The following is a 16,372-nucleotide window of genomic DNA, read 5'->3' as shown; positions in this document are numbered from 1 at the left end:
CTAAAAAGGTAGAAGATATAAAGGGTTGAAAATTTTTTGGGTCATGAAATTCTGTAAAATTGTGGCCGTTTTATATCTCCCACTGTGAACCACGTATTGGTATGGAATTTTGTTCTCTTGTACACTTTGTTTTTCTCAATTATAAACTATAGTTAATTTGTGCACAGATCTAAAAAGGTAGAAAATATAAAGGGTTGAAAATTTTTTGGGTCATGAAATTCTGTAAAATTGTGGCCGTTTTATATCTCCCACTGTGAACCACGTATTGGTATGGAATTTTGTTCTCTTGTACACTTTGTTTATCTCATTTATAAACTATAGTTATTTTGTGCACAGATCTATAATTTTAGAAGATATAAAGGGTTGAAAATTTTTTGGGTCATGAAACTCTGTAAAATTGTTGCCGTTCTATATCTCTCACTGTGAACCACGTATTGATATGGAATTTTGTTCTCTTGTACACTTTGTTTTTCTCAATTATAAACTATACTTATTTTGTGCACAGATCTAAAAAGGTAGAAGATATAAAGGGTTGAAAATTTTTTGGGTCATGAAATTCTGTAAAATTATGGCCGTACTAAATCTCCCACTGTGAACCACGTATTAGTATGGAATTTTGTTCTCATATACACTTTGTTTTTCTCAATTATAAACTATAGTTATTTTGTGCACAGATCTAAAAAGGTAGAAGATATAAAGGGTTGAAAATTTTTTGGGTCATGAAATTCTGTAAAATTGTGGCCGTTTTATATCTCCCACTGTGAAGCACGTATTGGTATGGAATTGTGTTCTCTTGTACACTTTGTTTTTCTCAATTATAAACTATAGTTAATTTGTGCACAGATCTATAATTTTAGAAGATATAAAGGGTTGAAAATTTTTTGGGTCATGAAATTCTGTAAAATTGTGGCCGTTTTATATCTCCCACTGTGAACCACGTATTAGTATGGAATTTTGTTCTCTTATACACTTTGTTTTTCTCAATTATAAACTATAGTTATTTTGTGCACAGATCTATAATTTTAGAAGATATAAAGGGTTGAAAATTTTTTGGGTCATGAAATTCTGTAAAATTGTGGCCGTTTTATATCTCCCACTGTGAACCACGTATTGGTATGGAATTTTGTCTCTTGTACACTTTGTTTTTCTCAATTATAAACTATAGTTAATTTGTGCCCAGATCTAAAAAGGTAAAAGATATAAAAGGTTGAAAATTTTTTGGGTCATGAAATTCTGTAAAATTGTGGCCGTTTTATATCTCCCACTGTGAACCACGTATTGGTATGGAATTTTGTTCTCTTGTACACTTTGTTTTTCTCAATTATAAACTATAGTTAATTTGTGCACAGATCTATAATTTTAGAAGATATACAGGGTTGAAAATATTTTGGGTCATGAAATTCTGTATAATTGTTGCCGTTCTATATCTCCCACTGTGAACCACGTATTGGTATGGAATTTTGTTCTCTTGTACACTTTGTTTTTCTCAATTATAAACTATAGTTAATTTGTGCACAGATCTAAAAAGGTAGAAGATATAAAGGGTTGAAAATTTTTTGGGTCATGAAATTCTGTAAAATTGTGGCCGTTTTATATCTCCCACTGTGAACCACGTATTGCTATGGAATTTTGTTCTCTTGTACACTTTGTTTTTCTCAATTATAAACTATAGTTAATTTGTGCACAGATCTATAATTTTAGAAGATATAAAGGGTTGAAAAATTTTAGGGACATGAAATTCTGTAAAATTGTTGCCGTTTTATATCTCCCACTGTGAACCACGTATTGGTATGGAATTTTGTTCTCTTGTACACTTTGTTTTTCTCAATTATAAACTATAGTTATTTTGTGTACAGATCTATAATTTTAGAAGATATAAAGGGTTGAAAATTTTTTGGGTCATGAAATTCTGTAAAATTGTGGCCGTTCTATATCTCCCACTGTGAACCACGTATTGGTATGGAATTTTGTTCTCTTGTACACTTTGTTTTTCTCAATTATAAACTATAGTTAATTTGTGCACAGATCTAAAAAGGTAGAAGATATAAAGGGTTGAAAATTTTTTGGGTCATGAAATTCTGTAAAATTGTGGCCGTTTTATATCTCCCACTGTGAACCACGTATTGGTATGGAATTTTGTTCTCTTGTACACTTTGTTTTTCTCAATTATAAACTATAGTTAATTTGTGCACAGATCTATAATTTTAGAAGATATACAGGGTTGAAAATTTTTTGGGTCATGAAATTCTGTAAAATTGTGGCCGTTTTATATCTCCCACTGTGAAGCACGTATTGGTATGGAATTGTGTTCTCTTGTACACTTTGTTTTTCTCAATTATAAACTATAGTTAATTTGTGCACAGATCTATAATTTTAGAAGATATAAAGGGTTGAAAATTTTTTGGGTCATGAAATTCTGTAAAATTGTGGCCGTTTTATATCTCCCACTGTGAACCACGTGTTAGTATGGAATTTTGTTCTCTTATACACTTTGTTTTTCTCAATTATAAACTATAGTTATTTTGTGCACAGATCTATAATTTTAGAAGATATAAAGGGTTGAAAATTTTTTGGGTCATGAAATTCTGTAAAATTGTGGCCGTTTTATATCTCCCACTGTGAACCACGTATTGGTATGGAATTTTGTCTCTTGTACACTTTGTTTTTCTCAATTATAAACTATAGTTAATTTGTGCCCAGATCTAAAAAGGTAAAAGATAAAAAAGGTTGAAAATTTTTTGGGTCATGAAATTCTGTAAAATTGTGGCCGTTTTATATCTCCCACTGTGAACCACGTATTGGTATGGAATTTTGTTCTCTTGTACACTTTGTTTTTCTCAATTATAAACTATAGTTAATTTGTGCACAGATCTATAATTTTAGAAGATATACAGGGTTGAAAATATTTTGGGTCATGAAATTCTGTAAAATTGTTGCCGTTCTATATCTCCCACTGTGAACCACGTATTGGTATGGAATTTTGTTCTCTTGTACACTTTGTTTTTCTCAATTATAAACTATAGTTAATTTGTGCACAGATCTAAAAAGGTAGAAGATATAAAGGGTTGAAAATTTTTTGGGTCATGAAATTCTGTAAAATTGTGGCCGTTTTATATCTCCCACTGTGAACCACGTATTGCTATGGAATTTTGTTCTCTTGTACACTTTGTTTTTCTCAATTATAAACTATAGTTAATTTGTGCACAGATCTATAATTTTAGAAGATATAAAGGGTTGAAAAATTTTAGGGACATGAAATTCTGTAAAATTGTTGCCGTTTTATATCTCCCACTGTGAACCACGTATTGGTATGGAATTTTGTTCTCTTGTACACTTTGTTTTTCTCAATTATAAACTATAGTTATTTTGTGTACAGATCTATAATTTTAGAAGATATAAAGGGTTGAAAATTTTTTGGGTCATGAAATTCTGTAAAATTGTGGCCGTTCTATATCTCCCACTGTGAACCACGTATTGGTATGGAATTTTGTTCTCTTGTACACTTTGTTTTTCTCAATTATAAACTATAGTTAATTTGTGCACAGATCTAAAAAGGTAGAAGATATAAAGGGTTGAAAATTTTTTGGGTCATGAAATTCTGTAAAATTGTGGCCGTTTTATATCTCCCACTGTGAACCACGTATTGGTATGGAATTTTGTTCTCTTGTACACTTTGTTTTTCTCAATTATAAACTATAGTTAATTTGTGCACAGATCTATAATTTTAGAAGATATACAGGGTTGAAAATTTTTTGGGTCATGAAATTCTGTAAAATTGTGGCCGTTTTATATCTCCCACTTTGAACCACGTATTAGTATGGAATTTTGTTCTCTTATACACTTTGTTTTTCTCAATTATAAACTATAGTTATTTTGTGCACAGATCTAAAAAGGTAGAAAATATAAAGGGTTGAAAATTTTTTGGGTCATGAAATTCTGTAAAATTGTGGCCGTTTTATATCTCCCACTGTGAACCACGTATTGGTATAGAATTTTGTTCTCTTGTACACTTTGTTTATCTCATTTATAAACTATAGTTATTTTGTGCACAGATCTATAATTTTAGAAGATATAAAGGGTTGAAAATTTTTTGGGTCATGAAACTCTGTAAAATTGTTGCCGTTCTATATCTCTCACTGTGAACCACGTATTGATATGGAATTTTGTTCTCTTGTACACTTTGTTTTTCTCAATTATAAACTATACTTATTTTGTGCACAGATCTAAAAAGGTAGAAGATATAAAGGGTTGAAAATTTTTTGGGTCATGAAATTCTGTAAAATTATGGCCGTACTAAATCTCCCACTGTGAACCACGTATTAGTATGGAATTTTGTTCTCATATACACTTTGTTTTTCTCAATTATAAACTATAGTTATTTTGTGCACAGATCTAAAAAGGTAGAAGATATAAAGGGTTGAAAATTTTTTGGGTCATGAAATTCTGTAAAATTGTGGCCGTTTTATATCTCCCACTGTGAACCACGTATTGGTATGGAATTTTGTTCTCTTGTACACTTTGTTTTTCTCAATTATAAACTATAGTTAATTTGTGCACAGATCTAAAAAGGTAGAAAATATAAAGGGTTGAAAATTTTTTGGGTCATGAAATTCTGTAAAATTGTGGCCGTTTTATATCTCCCACTGTGAACCACGTATTGGTATGGAATTTTGTTCTCTTGTACACTTTGTTTTTCTCAATTATAAACTATAGTTAATTTGTGCACAGATCTATAATTTTAGAAGATATACAGGGTTGAAAATTTTTTGGGTCATGAAATTCTGTAAAATTGTGGCCGTTTTATATCTCCCACTGTGAAGCACGTATTGGTATGGAATTGTGTTCTCTTGTACACTTTGTTTTTCTCAATTATAAACTATAGTTAATTTGTGCACAGATCTAAAAAGGTAGAAGATATAAAGGGTTGAAAATTTTTTGGGTCATAAAATTCTGTAAAATTGTGGCCGTTTTATATCTCCCACTGTGAACCACGTATTGGTATGGAATTTTGTTCTCTTGTACACTTTGTTTTTTCAATTATAAACTATAGTTATTTTGTGCACAGATCTATAATTTTAGAAGATATACAGGGTTGAAAATTTTTTAAGTCAAGAAATTCTGTAAGATTGTGGCCGTTTTATATCTCCCACTGTGAACCACGTATTGGTATGGAATTTGGTTCTCTTGTACACTTTGTTTTTCTCAATTATAAACTATAGTTATTTTGTGCACAGATCTATAATTTTAGAAGATATAAAGGGTTGAAAATTTTTTGGGTCATGAAATTCTGTAAAATTGTGGCCGTTTTATATATCCCACTGTGAACCACGTATTGGTATGGAATTTTGTTCTCTTGTACACTTTGTTTTTCTCAATTATAAACTATAGTTAATGTGTGCACAGATCTATAATTTTAGAAGATATAAAGGGTTGAAAATTTTTTGGGTCATGAATTTCTGTCAAATTGTGGCCGTTTTATATCTTCCACTGTGAACCACGTATTGGTATGAAATTTTGTTTTCTTGTACACTTTGTTTTTCTTAATTATAAACTACAGTTATTTTGTGCACAGATCTAAAAAGGTAGAAGATATAAAGGGATGAAAATTTTTTGGGTCATGAAATTCTGTAAAATTGTTGCCGTTCTATATCTCCCACTGTGAACCACGTATTGATATGGAATTTTGTTCTCATATACACTTTATTTTTCTCAATTATAAACTATAGTTAATTTGTGCACAGATCTAAAAAGGTAGAAAATATAAAGGGTTGAAAATTTTTTGGGTCATAAAATTCTGTAAAATTGTGGCCGTTTTATATCTCCCACTGTGAACCACGTATTGGTATGGAATTTTGTTCTCTTGTACACTTTGTTTTTTCAATTATAAACTATAGTTATTTTGTGCACAGATCTGTAATTTTAGAAGATATAAAGGGTTGAAAATTTTTTGGGTCATGAAATTCTGTAAAATTGTGGCCGTTTTATATCTCCCACTGTGAAGCACGTATTGGTATGGAATTGTGTTCTCTTGTACACTTTGTTTTTCTCAATTATAAACTATAGTTAATTTGTGCACAGATCTAAAAAGGTAGAAGATATAAAGGGTTGAAAATTTTTTGGGTCATGAAATTCTGTAAAATTGTGGCCGTTTTATATCTCCCACTGTGAACCACGTATTAGTATGGAATTTTGTTCTCTTGTACACTTTGTTTTTCTCAATTATAAACTATAGTTAATTTGTGCACAGATCTAAAAAGGTAGAAAATATAAAGGGTTGAAAATTTTTTGGGTCATGAAATTCTGTAAAATTGTGGCCGTTTTATATCTCCCACTGTGAACCACGTATTGGTATGGAATTTTGTTCTCTTGTACACTTTGTTTATCTCATTTATAAACTATAGTTATTTTGTGCACAGATCTATAATTTTAGAAGATATAAAGGGTTGAAAATTTTTTGGGTCATGAAACTCTGTAAAATTGTTGCCGTTCTATATCTCTCACTGTGAACCACGTATTGATATGGAATTTTGTTCTCTTGTACACTTTGTTTTTCTCAATTATAAACTATACTTATTTTGTGCACAGATCTAAAAAGGTAGAAGATATAAAGGGTTGAAAATTTTTTGGGTCATGAAATTCTGTAAAATTATGGCCGTACTAAATCTCCCACTGTGAACCACGTATTAGTATGGAATTTTGTTCTCATATACACTTTGTTTTTCTCAATTATAAACTATAGTTATTTTGTGCACAGATCTAAAAAGGTAGAAGATATAAAGGGTTGAAAATTTTTTGGGTCATGAAATTCTGTAAAATTGTGGCCGTTTTATATCTCCCACTGTGAAGCACGTATTGGTATGGAATTGTGTTCTCTTGTACACTTTGTTTTTCTCAATTATAAACTATAGTTTATTTGTGCACAGATCTAAAAAGGTAGAAGATATAAAGGGTTGAAAATTTTTTGGGTCATGAAATTCTGTAAAATTATGGCCGTTTTATATCTCCCACTTTGAACCACGTATTGGTATGGAATTTTGTTCTCTTGTACACTTTGTTTTTCTCAATTATAAACTATAGTTAATTTGTGCACAGATCTAAAAAGGTAGAAAATATAAAGGGTTGAAAATTTTTTGGGTCATAAAATTCTGTAAAATTGTGGCCGTTTTATATCTCCCACTGTGAACCACGTATTGGTATGGAATTTTGTTCTCTTGTACACTTTGTTTTTTCAATTATAAACTATAGTTATTTTGTGCACAGATCTATAATTTTAGAAGATATAAAGGGTTGAAAATTTTTTGGGTCATGAAATTCTGTAAAATTGTGGCCGTTTTATATCTCCCACTGTGAAGCACGTATTGGTATGGAATTGTGTTCTCTTGTACACTTTGTTTTTCTCAATTATAAACTATAGTTAATTTGTGCACAGATCTAAAAAGGTAGAAGATATAAAGGGTTGAAAATTTTTTGGGTCATGAAATTCTGTAAAATTGTGGCCGTTTTATATCTCCGACTGTGAACCACGTATTAGTATGGAATTTTGTTCTCTTGTACATTTTGTTTATCTCAATTATAAACTATACTTACTTTGTGCACAGATCTAAAAAGGTAGAAGATATAAAGGGTTGAAAATTTTTTGGGTCATGAAATTCTGTAAAATTGTGGCCGTTTTATATCTCCCACTGTGAACCACGTATTAGTATGGAATTTTGTTCTCTTATACACTTTGTTTTTCTCAATTATAAACTATAGTTATTTTGTGCACAGATCTAAAAAGGTAGAAGATATAAAGGGTTGAAAATTTTTTGGGTCATAAAATTCTGTAAAATTGTGGCCGTTTTATATCTCCCACTGTGAACCACGTATTGGTATGGAATTTTGTTCTCTTGTACACTTTGTTTTTTTCAATTATAAACTATAGTTATTTTGTGCACAGATCTATAATTTTAGAAGATATAAAGGGTTGAAAATTTTTTGGGTCATGAAATTCTGTAAAATTGTGGCCGTTTTATATCTCCCACTGTGAACCACGTATTGGTATGGAATTTTGTTCTCTTGTACACTTTGTTTTTCTCAATAATAAACTATAGTTAATTTGTGCCCAGATCTAAAAAGGTAAAAGATATAAAAGGTTGAAAAATTTTTGGGTCATGAAATTCTGTAAAATTGTGACCGTTTTATATCTCCCACTGTGAACCACGTATTGGTATGGAATTTTGTTCTCTTGTACACTTTGTTTTTCTCAATTATAAACTATAGTTAATTTGTGCACAGATCTATAATTTTAGAAGATATACAGGGTTGAAAATTTTTTGGGTCATGAAATTCTGTAAAATTGTTGCCGTTCTATATCTCCCACTGTGAACCACGTATTGGTATGGAATTTTGTTCTCTTGTACACTTTGTTTTTCTCAATTATAAACTATAGTTAATTTGTGCACAGATCTAAAAAGGTAGAAGATATAAAGGGTTGAAAATTTTTTGGGTCATGAAATTCTGTAAAATTGTGGCCGTTTTATATCTCCCACTGTGAACCACGTATTGCTATGGAATTTTGTTCTCTTGTACACTTTGTTTTTCTCAATTATAAACTATAGTTAATTTGTGCACAGATCTATAATTTTAGAAGATATAAAGGGTTGAAAAATTTTAGGGTCATGAAATTCTGTAAAATTGTTGCCGTTTTATATCTCCCACTGTGAACCACGTATTGGTATGGAATTTTGTTCTCTTGTACACTTTGTTTTTCTCAATTATAAACTATAGTTATTTTGTGTACAGATCTATAATTTTAGAAGATATAAAGGGTTGAAAATTTTTTGGGTCATGAAATTCTGTAAAATTGTGGCCGTTCTATATCTCCCACTGTGAACCACGTATTGGTATGGAATTTTGTTCTCTTGTACACTTTGTTTTTCTCAATTATAAACTATAGTTAATTTGTGCACAGATCTAAAAAGGTAGAAGATATAAAGGGTTGAAAATTTTTTGGGTCATGAAATTCTGTAAAATTGTGGCCGTTTTATATCTCCCACTGTGAACCACGTATTGGTATGGAATTTTGTTCTCTTGTACACTTTGTTTTTCTCAATTATAAACTATAGTTAATTTGTGCACAGATCTATAATTTTAGAAGATATACAGGGTTGAAAATTTTTTGGGTCATGAAATTCTGTAAAATTGTGGCCGTTTTATATCTCCCACTTTGAACCACGTATTAGTATGGAATTTTGTTCTCTTATACACTTTGTTTTTCTCAATTATAAACTATAGTTATTTTGTGCACAGATCTAAAAAGGTAGAAGATATAAAGGGTTGAAAATTTTTTGGGTCATAAAATTCTGTAAAATTGTGGCCGTTTTATATCTCCCACTGTGAACCACGTATTGGTATGGAATTTTGTTCTCTTGTACACTTTGTTTTTTCAATTATAAACTATAGTTAATTTGTGCACAGATCTAAAAAGGTAGAAGATATAAAGGGTTGAAAATTTTTTGGGTCATGAAATTCTGTAAAATTGTGGCCGTTTTATATCTCCCACTGTGAACCACGTATTGGTATGGAATTTTGTTCTCTTGTACACTTTGTTTTTCTCAATTATAAACTATAGTTAATTTGTGCACAGATCTATAATTTTAGAAGATATACAGGGTTGAAAATTTTTTGGGTCATGAAATTCTGTAAAATTGTGGCCGTTTTATATCTCCCACTTTGAACCACGTATTAGTATGGAATTTTGTTCTCTTATACACTTTGTTTTTCTCAATTATAAACTATAGTTATTTTGTGCACAGATCTAAAAAGGTAGAAGATATAAAGGGTTGAAAATTTTTTGGGTCATAAAATTCTGTAAAATTGTGGCCGTTTTATATCTCCCACTGTGAACCACGTATTGGTATGGAATTTTGTTCTCTTGTACACTTTGTTTTTTCAATTATAAACTATAGTTATTTTGTGCACAGATCTATAATTTTCGAAGATATAAAGGGTTGAAAATTTTTTGGGTCTTGAAATTCTGTAAGATTGTGGCCGTTTTATATCTCCCACTGTGAACCACGTATTGGTATGGAATTTGGTTCTCTTGTACACTTTGTTTTTCTCAATTATAAACTATAGTTATTTTGTGCACAGATCTATAATTTTAGAAGATATAAAGGGTTGAAAATTTTTTGGGTCATGAAATTCTGTAAAATTGTGGCCGTTTTATATATCCCACTGTGAACCACGTATTGGTATGGAATTTTGTTCTCTTGTACACTTTGTTTTTCTCAATTATAAACTATAGTTAATTTGTGCACAGATCTATAATTTTAGAAGATATAAAAGGTTGAAAATTTTTTGGGTCATGAATTTCTGTCAAATTGTGGCCGTTTTATATCTCCCACTGTTAACCACGTATTGGTATGAAATTTTGTTCTCTTGTACACTTTGTTTTTCTTAATTATAAACTACAGTTATTTTGTGCACAGATCTAAAAAGGTAGAAGATATAAAGGGATGAAAATTTTTTGGGTCATGAAATTCTGTAAAATTGTTGCCGTTCTATATCTCCCACTGTGAACCACGTATTGATATGGAATTTTGTTCTCATATACACTTTATTTTTCTAAATTATAAGCTATGATAGTTTGTTCACAGATCTAAAAAGGTAGAAGATATAAAGGGTTGAAAATTATTTGGGTCTTGAAATTCTGTAAAATTGTGGCCGTTCTATATCTTCCACTGTGAACCACGTATTGATATGGAATTTTGTTCTCTTATACACTTTGTTTTTCTCAATTATAAACTATAGTTAATTTGTGCACAGATCTATAAATTTAGAAGATATAAAGGGTTGAAAATTTTTTGGGTCATGAAATTCTGTAAAATAGTGGCCGTTTTATATCTCCCACTGTGAACCACGTATTGGTATGGAATTTTGTTCTCTTGTACACATTGTTTTTCTCAATTATAAACTACAGTTATTTTGTGCACAGATCTATAATTTTAGAAGATATAAAGGGTTGAAAATTTTTTGGGTCATGAAACTCTGTAAAATTGTTGCCGTTCTATATCTCTCACTGTGAACCACGTATTGATATGGAATTTTGTTCTCTTGTACACTTTGTTTTTCTCAATTATAAACTATACTTTTTTTGTGCACAGATCTAAAAAGGTAGAAGATATAAAGGGTTAATAATTTTTTGGGTCATGAAATTCTGTAAAATTATGGCCGTACTAAATCTCCCACTGTGAACCACGTATTAGTATGGAATTTTGTTCTCATATACACTTTGTTTTTCTCAATTATAAACTATAGTTATTTTATGCACAGATCTAAAAAGGTAGAAGATATAAAGGGTTGAAAATTTTTTGTGTCATGAAATTCTGTAAAATTGTTGCCGTTCTATATCTCCCACTGTGAACCACGTATTAGTATGGAATTTTGTTCTCCTGTACACTTTGTTTTTCTTAATTATAAACTATAGTTAATTTGTGCACAGATCTAAAAAGGTAGAAAATATAAAGGGTTGAAAATTTTTTGGGTCATGAAATTCTGTAAAATTGTTGCCGTTTTATATCTCCCACTGTGAACCACGTATTGGTATGGAATTTTGTTCTCTTGTACACTTTGTTTTTCTCAATTATAAACTATAGTTAATTTGCGCACAGATCTATAATTTTAGAAGATATACAGGGTTGAAAATTTTTTGGGTCATGAAATTCTGTAAAATTGTGGCCGTTTTATATCTCCCACTGTGAACCACGTATTGCTATGGAATTTTGTTCTCTTGTACACTTTGTTTTTCTCAATTATAAACTATAGTTAATTTGTGCACAGATCTATAATTTTAGAAGATATAAAGGGTTGAAAAATTTTAGGGTCATGAAATTCTGTAAAATTGTTGCCGTTTTATATTTCCCACTGTGAACCACGTATTGGTATGGAATTTTGTTCTCTTGTACACTTTGTTTTTCTCAATTATAAACTATAGTTAATTTGTGCACAGATCGAAATGTAGAAGATATAAAGGGTTGAAAATTTTTTGGGTCATGAAATTCTGTAAAATTGTTGCTGTTCTATATCTCCCACTGTGAACCACGTATTGGTATGGAATTTTGTTCTCTTATACACTTTGTTTTTCTCAATTATAAACTCAAGTTATTTTGTGCACAGATCTAAAAAGGTAGAAGATATAAAGGGTTGAAAATTTTTTGGGTCATGAAATTCTGTAAATTGTTGCCGTTCTATATCTCCCACTGTGAAGAACGTATTGGTATTGAATTTTGTTCTCTTGTACACTTTGTTTTTCTCAATTATAAACTATAGTTATTTTGTGCACAGATTTATAATTTTAGAAGATATAAAGGGTTGAAAAATTTTTGGGTCATGAAATTCTGTAAAATTGTTGCCGTTTTATATCCCCCATTGTGAACCACGTATTGGTATGGAATTTTGTTCTCTTATACGCTTTGTTTTTCTCAATTATAAACTATAGTTATTTTGTGCACAGATCTAAAACGGTAGAAGATATAAAGGGTTGAAAATTTTTTGGGTCATGAAATTCTGTAAAATTGTGGCCGTTTTATATCTTCCACTGTGAACCACGTATTGGTATGGAATTTTGTTCTCTTGTACACTTTGTTTTTCTCAATTATACACTACAGTTATTTTGTGCACAGATCTATAATTTTAGAAGATATAAAGGGTTGAAAATTTTTTGGGTCATGAAATTCTGTAAAATTGTGGCCGTTTTATATCTTCCACTGTGAACCAAGTTTTGGTATGGAATTTTGTTCTCTCTCGCTTTGCTCGCTCGTGCGTGCAAACCCTGCCTCGCGTGAGGAAAATACTTTACACTAGAGTTAAATATTATATTTTTTCTGCAACCATTTATTAACTAATAAAATTAAAAATTTCATTTTTACAGTCTACAAAAAGTAATTTATTTATTATAAATATTTATTGTTATATTACAATTATTTACATTACTTACGTATTTACATTACTTATTACATTTTCTGCTGTTTCTTTTATTGATGGAGGAGTGTTTTCTAAACAGGCATCACTAGAATCCATTTTAAATTTCTATAAGGTAACACTATAACCTTTTTAACTGTTATAATTAAAAATATCTAATTATTTATTAAAATATTATTTTTATTTCTATATTCCTTTCAATTTTTATTTTATTTTTTAATATTCGTTTTTTAATTATTTAAATAAAATTAATTTAAATAAGCTTATTAGAGTTTTACAGAAAATATTTATGTTAATAACAAAACTTCTTATATCAAGGAAGCACAATAAAGTTTTTCCACTCACTTGTGCGGAAAGTGACACTAATGGGAATTTCCCCCCACTAGTGTGGGAAGTTGGGCATTACACAGCTGATTTTAATTGAGTAATGAGAACTTCCCTACATGGTTGCAGAAAAATGTAATTTTTTTTGGAATTTATATATATACCGGGTGAAGCAGTAAGTATTGTCCATAGGCCTACTGTGTGTAGTACATCTAAAGTGGAGTTCAATGACGTATTGGCCAACTTCATATTTTCCTCTGTTCTTGAGTGACGTCACTTTAAAGTTTTTTTCTAAAATCATTACTTTTTATTGCAATAAAAATAGTTATTACACAGAAAGTTTTAATCCGAATTCGATTCTGATGGTACGGTTAGAAAGACAGATAAATTTTCTAAAAATTGATACCATTTTGAAGCATATGTTATTCTCCAAACAGCCTCAATCTTCCTCCGGATGCTGGAAAAATAATAGTAATCGAAATTTTCAAGAAAACTCATTAAGGCCCTTAGTAATCATTATCAGACCTAGGTGCTGGCACTTTTTATAAAAGTTTCCTTGTTTAATGGGCTTTCAAACGCGGTATATCATTTTCCAGGATTCCTTTTGTCTTCCTAAGAGAAATTACGTTAGTTTTTGGCAAGAAAACGCTGTTCACGAGCACTCAACAGTGTTGTTAGTTTATCAAGTTGTTTAATTCATTGAAAACTCTTTTAGATGGACCAGTAGTCAATTTTAATGTAGACTGTCCTTAAATTAGGAAGTCAAAAGTTACAAATTGCACTAAAAAAAATCTAAATTCTGAAATATTTGAGAAAATGTTAGGAAATATTTTAAACAAGTACTATTTTTATAAAAAAAAATTCATATAGTTTGTATTTACTCCAAATTACAATTTCACACACAATACACTGTTGAAAAAGAAAAAAATGTAAATAAGCCTTAACCACCCTTTGAACCCTCTAACAGATAATCGTTGTATCTGAATTAGGTATTAACCAGTACAACTAGGTGCCTTACAAATAAACTTCACTTATCTGTTACCTTGGTTTCAAAATTTTCTATCGTACCATAACACTGTTGAGTGCTCGAGAACATGTTTTCTGTCAAAACAAATGTAATTTCTCATACGAAGGTAAAAGGAATCCTGAAAAATGATATACCGTTTGAAAGCCCATTAGACAAGGAAACTTTTATAAAAAGTGCCAGCACCTAGGTCTGATAATGATCACATAAGGGCCGAATGAGTTTTCTTAAAAATTTCGATTACTATTATTTTTCCAGCATCCGGAGGAAGATTGAGGCTGTTTGGAGAATAACATATGCTTCAAAATGGCGTCAATTTTTAGAAAATTTATCTATCTTTCTAACCGTGTTATCAGAATCGAATTCGGACTAAAACTTTCTGAGTAATAACAATTTTTTTTGGAAAAAAGTAATGATTTTAGAAAAAAACTTTAAAGTGACGTCACTCAAGAACAGAGAAAAATATGAAGTTGGCCAATACGTCATTAAACTCTACTTTAGATGTACTACACACAGTAGGCCTATGGACAATACTTACTGGTTCACCCTGTATATATATATAATTTTCATTGAATAAAGAGGTTTAGGTTCTTCAAACAATTTATTTAATATACATATAAGAATGCTTTAGTTGAATTTTTATGAATAATTCTTTACTCTTACCTCCTATAAACACTATTTCATTGAATAATGCTGATTTTCAGATTGAAAGTAGCCAAAACTGGAAATACTTACCTGACCACGAAGATAAAATGAAAAAGACGTTGAGAAAACATCCAGTGAAAATATCAAAATTACTTTTGTCATAAATCAATTACAACAAAGTGTATTATTTAGTTGTAATGTAATATTGATATTTATATCTCAATCTCAATACGAATTTTTTACTATTTTATAAAAAAAAACAAAATGTATTATTTAGGAGCAGAATAAAGAAAAACCATTTATTTTTTTTAAAAAAGTATATTTATTGGCATACCTATTTTTTAAATACATTAATATTCTATTATTGGGCAAAAATATAAATATTATTTAATAAAATGCAAAAAAACAGAAATTAAAATTCAGAAAAGTAAAAAACAAAAAAATTAGTTGCCAAAAAAATACGTCAGAGAGAGCCACTCAACAAGCGAGTATAAAATTAGTTTCAAGGTTCTCCACCAGGTGGCACTGCTAGATCCTATATTCTCTTCAGTACGACTTGGAGTGACGTAGGATTGAATATCGCTCTGTCGCTTCTCACAAAGGCAAATAAAGAATAATTTGGAACTAAAAATAATTTATTACTTCAACGTTCAAGTGCAAATTAAATTATTAAATAACAAATATTTAGAGAATATCTGACATTAGTAATCAAATAACAAATCTAATTAAAACCAATCACACAGTGCTAATGATCTTAATTTAAAACTGCTAATTTAAGCAGTCAGGGAGCTTCTTTACATGAGTCTCAACGTTCACCAATAAAAAAACTATTGCGTTTGGGCTACGATAAAGGAAATGCTAGAAGGTATAATATAGTAATTGCAGAAAGGAGACTAGATATATGACTGATTACATATGGTATAAATAAGGGGCGTTAAAGTTACAAAAAGAACAGATTTGTTGCTAAATGCCATTAGGAAATCCTTATTTGATTACCTGACAATTGTAATCCAATAAAATTTTGAAGATGGGAAAGGGTAGAGATCAAGATAGATAGGGAAGGGGAATGTGTCACATTAAATGTAAATCTCAGGTTCAAAGCATATGGGATTCAAATACTTCCTTAACCTTTAACTAATTGAGGACCTAATAGGTTCAATGTGGTATTAAAAGAATTAAACCGCTAATTCAGAACTTCCCTCATAGAAAGTAAGAGGAATTGTATGGCAATTACATTGCTTTCCCAAAAGAGCATATAAGGAATTACACAGTGATTAATCTTCCTTGGTGCAGGAGTCCCTGCCTTAAAAATGAACAAATATCGCCGAAACCACCAAAAGGCACATCTACATGAAGTTTCGAATCGAATGATAACTCATTCGTTCAAATTGGTCCACTTGTTTAGGTACTACGTAGTTC

General features: G+C 30.2%; 1 protein-coding gene across 4 annotated transcripts in view; it reads left to right on the top strand.

The window, feature by feature from the left end:
• LOC141457867 (uncharacterized) overlaps positions 1-16,372 on the top strand; it is a 159,120-nt gene that overhangs the window by 15,408 nt on the left and 127,340 nt on the right. For 2 of the 4 annotated variants that reach the window (XR_012460586.1, XR_012460585.1), the window contains one exon: positions 15,013-15,425. The exons of the other annotated variants lie outside the window; for them this stretch is intronic. The gene's annotated coding sequence lies outside the window, so the exon portion shown is untranslated. Of the gene's footprint in view, positions 1-15,012; positions 15,426-16,372 lie in introns of those variants that run through there. 4 annotated transcript variants of the gene reach the window in all.

Source organism: Rhodnius prolixus, unplaced genomic scaffold (assembly GCF_049639745.1).
Source record: "Rhodnius prolixus isolate KJV_2025 unplaced genomic scaffold, Rpr scaffold_5, whole genome shotgun sequence".
Lineage (NCBI taxonomy): Eukaryota > Metazoa > Arthropoda > Insecta > Hemiptera > Reduviidae > Rhodnius > Rhodnius prolixus.
Note: the sequence above shows the minus strand (reverse complement) of the source record. Positions and strands in the feature narration are given on the sequence as shown.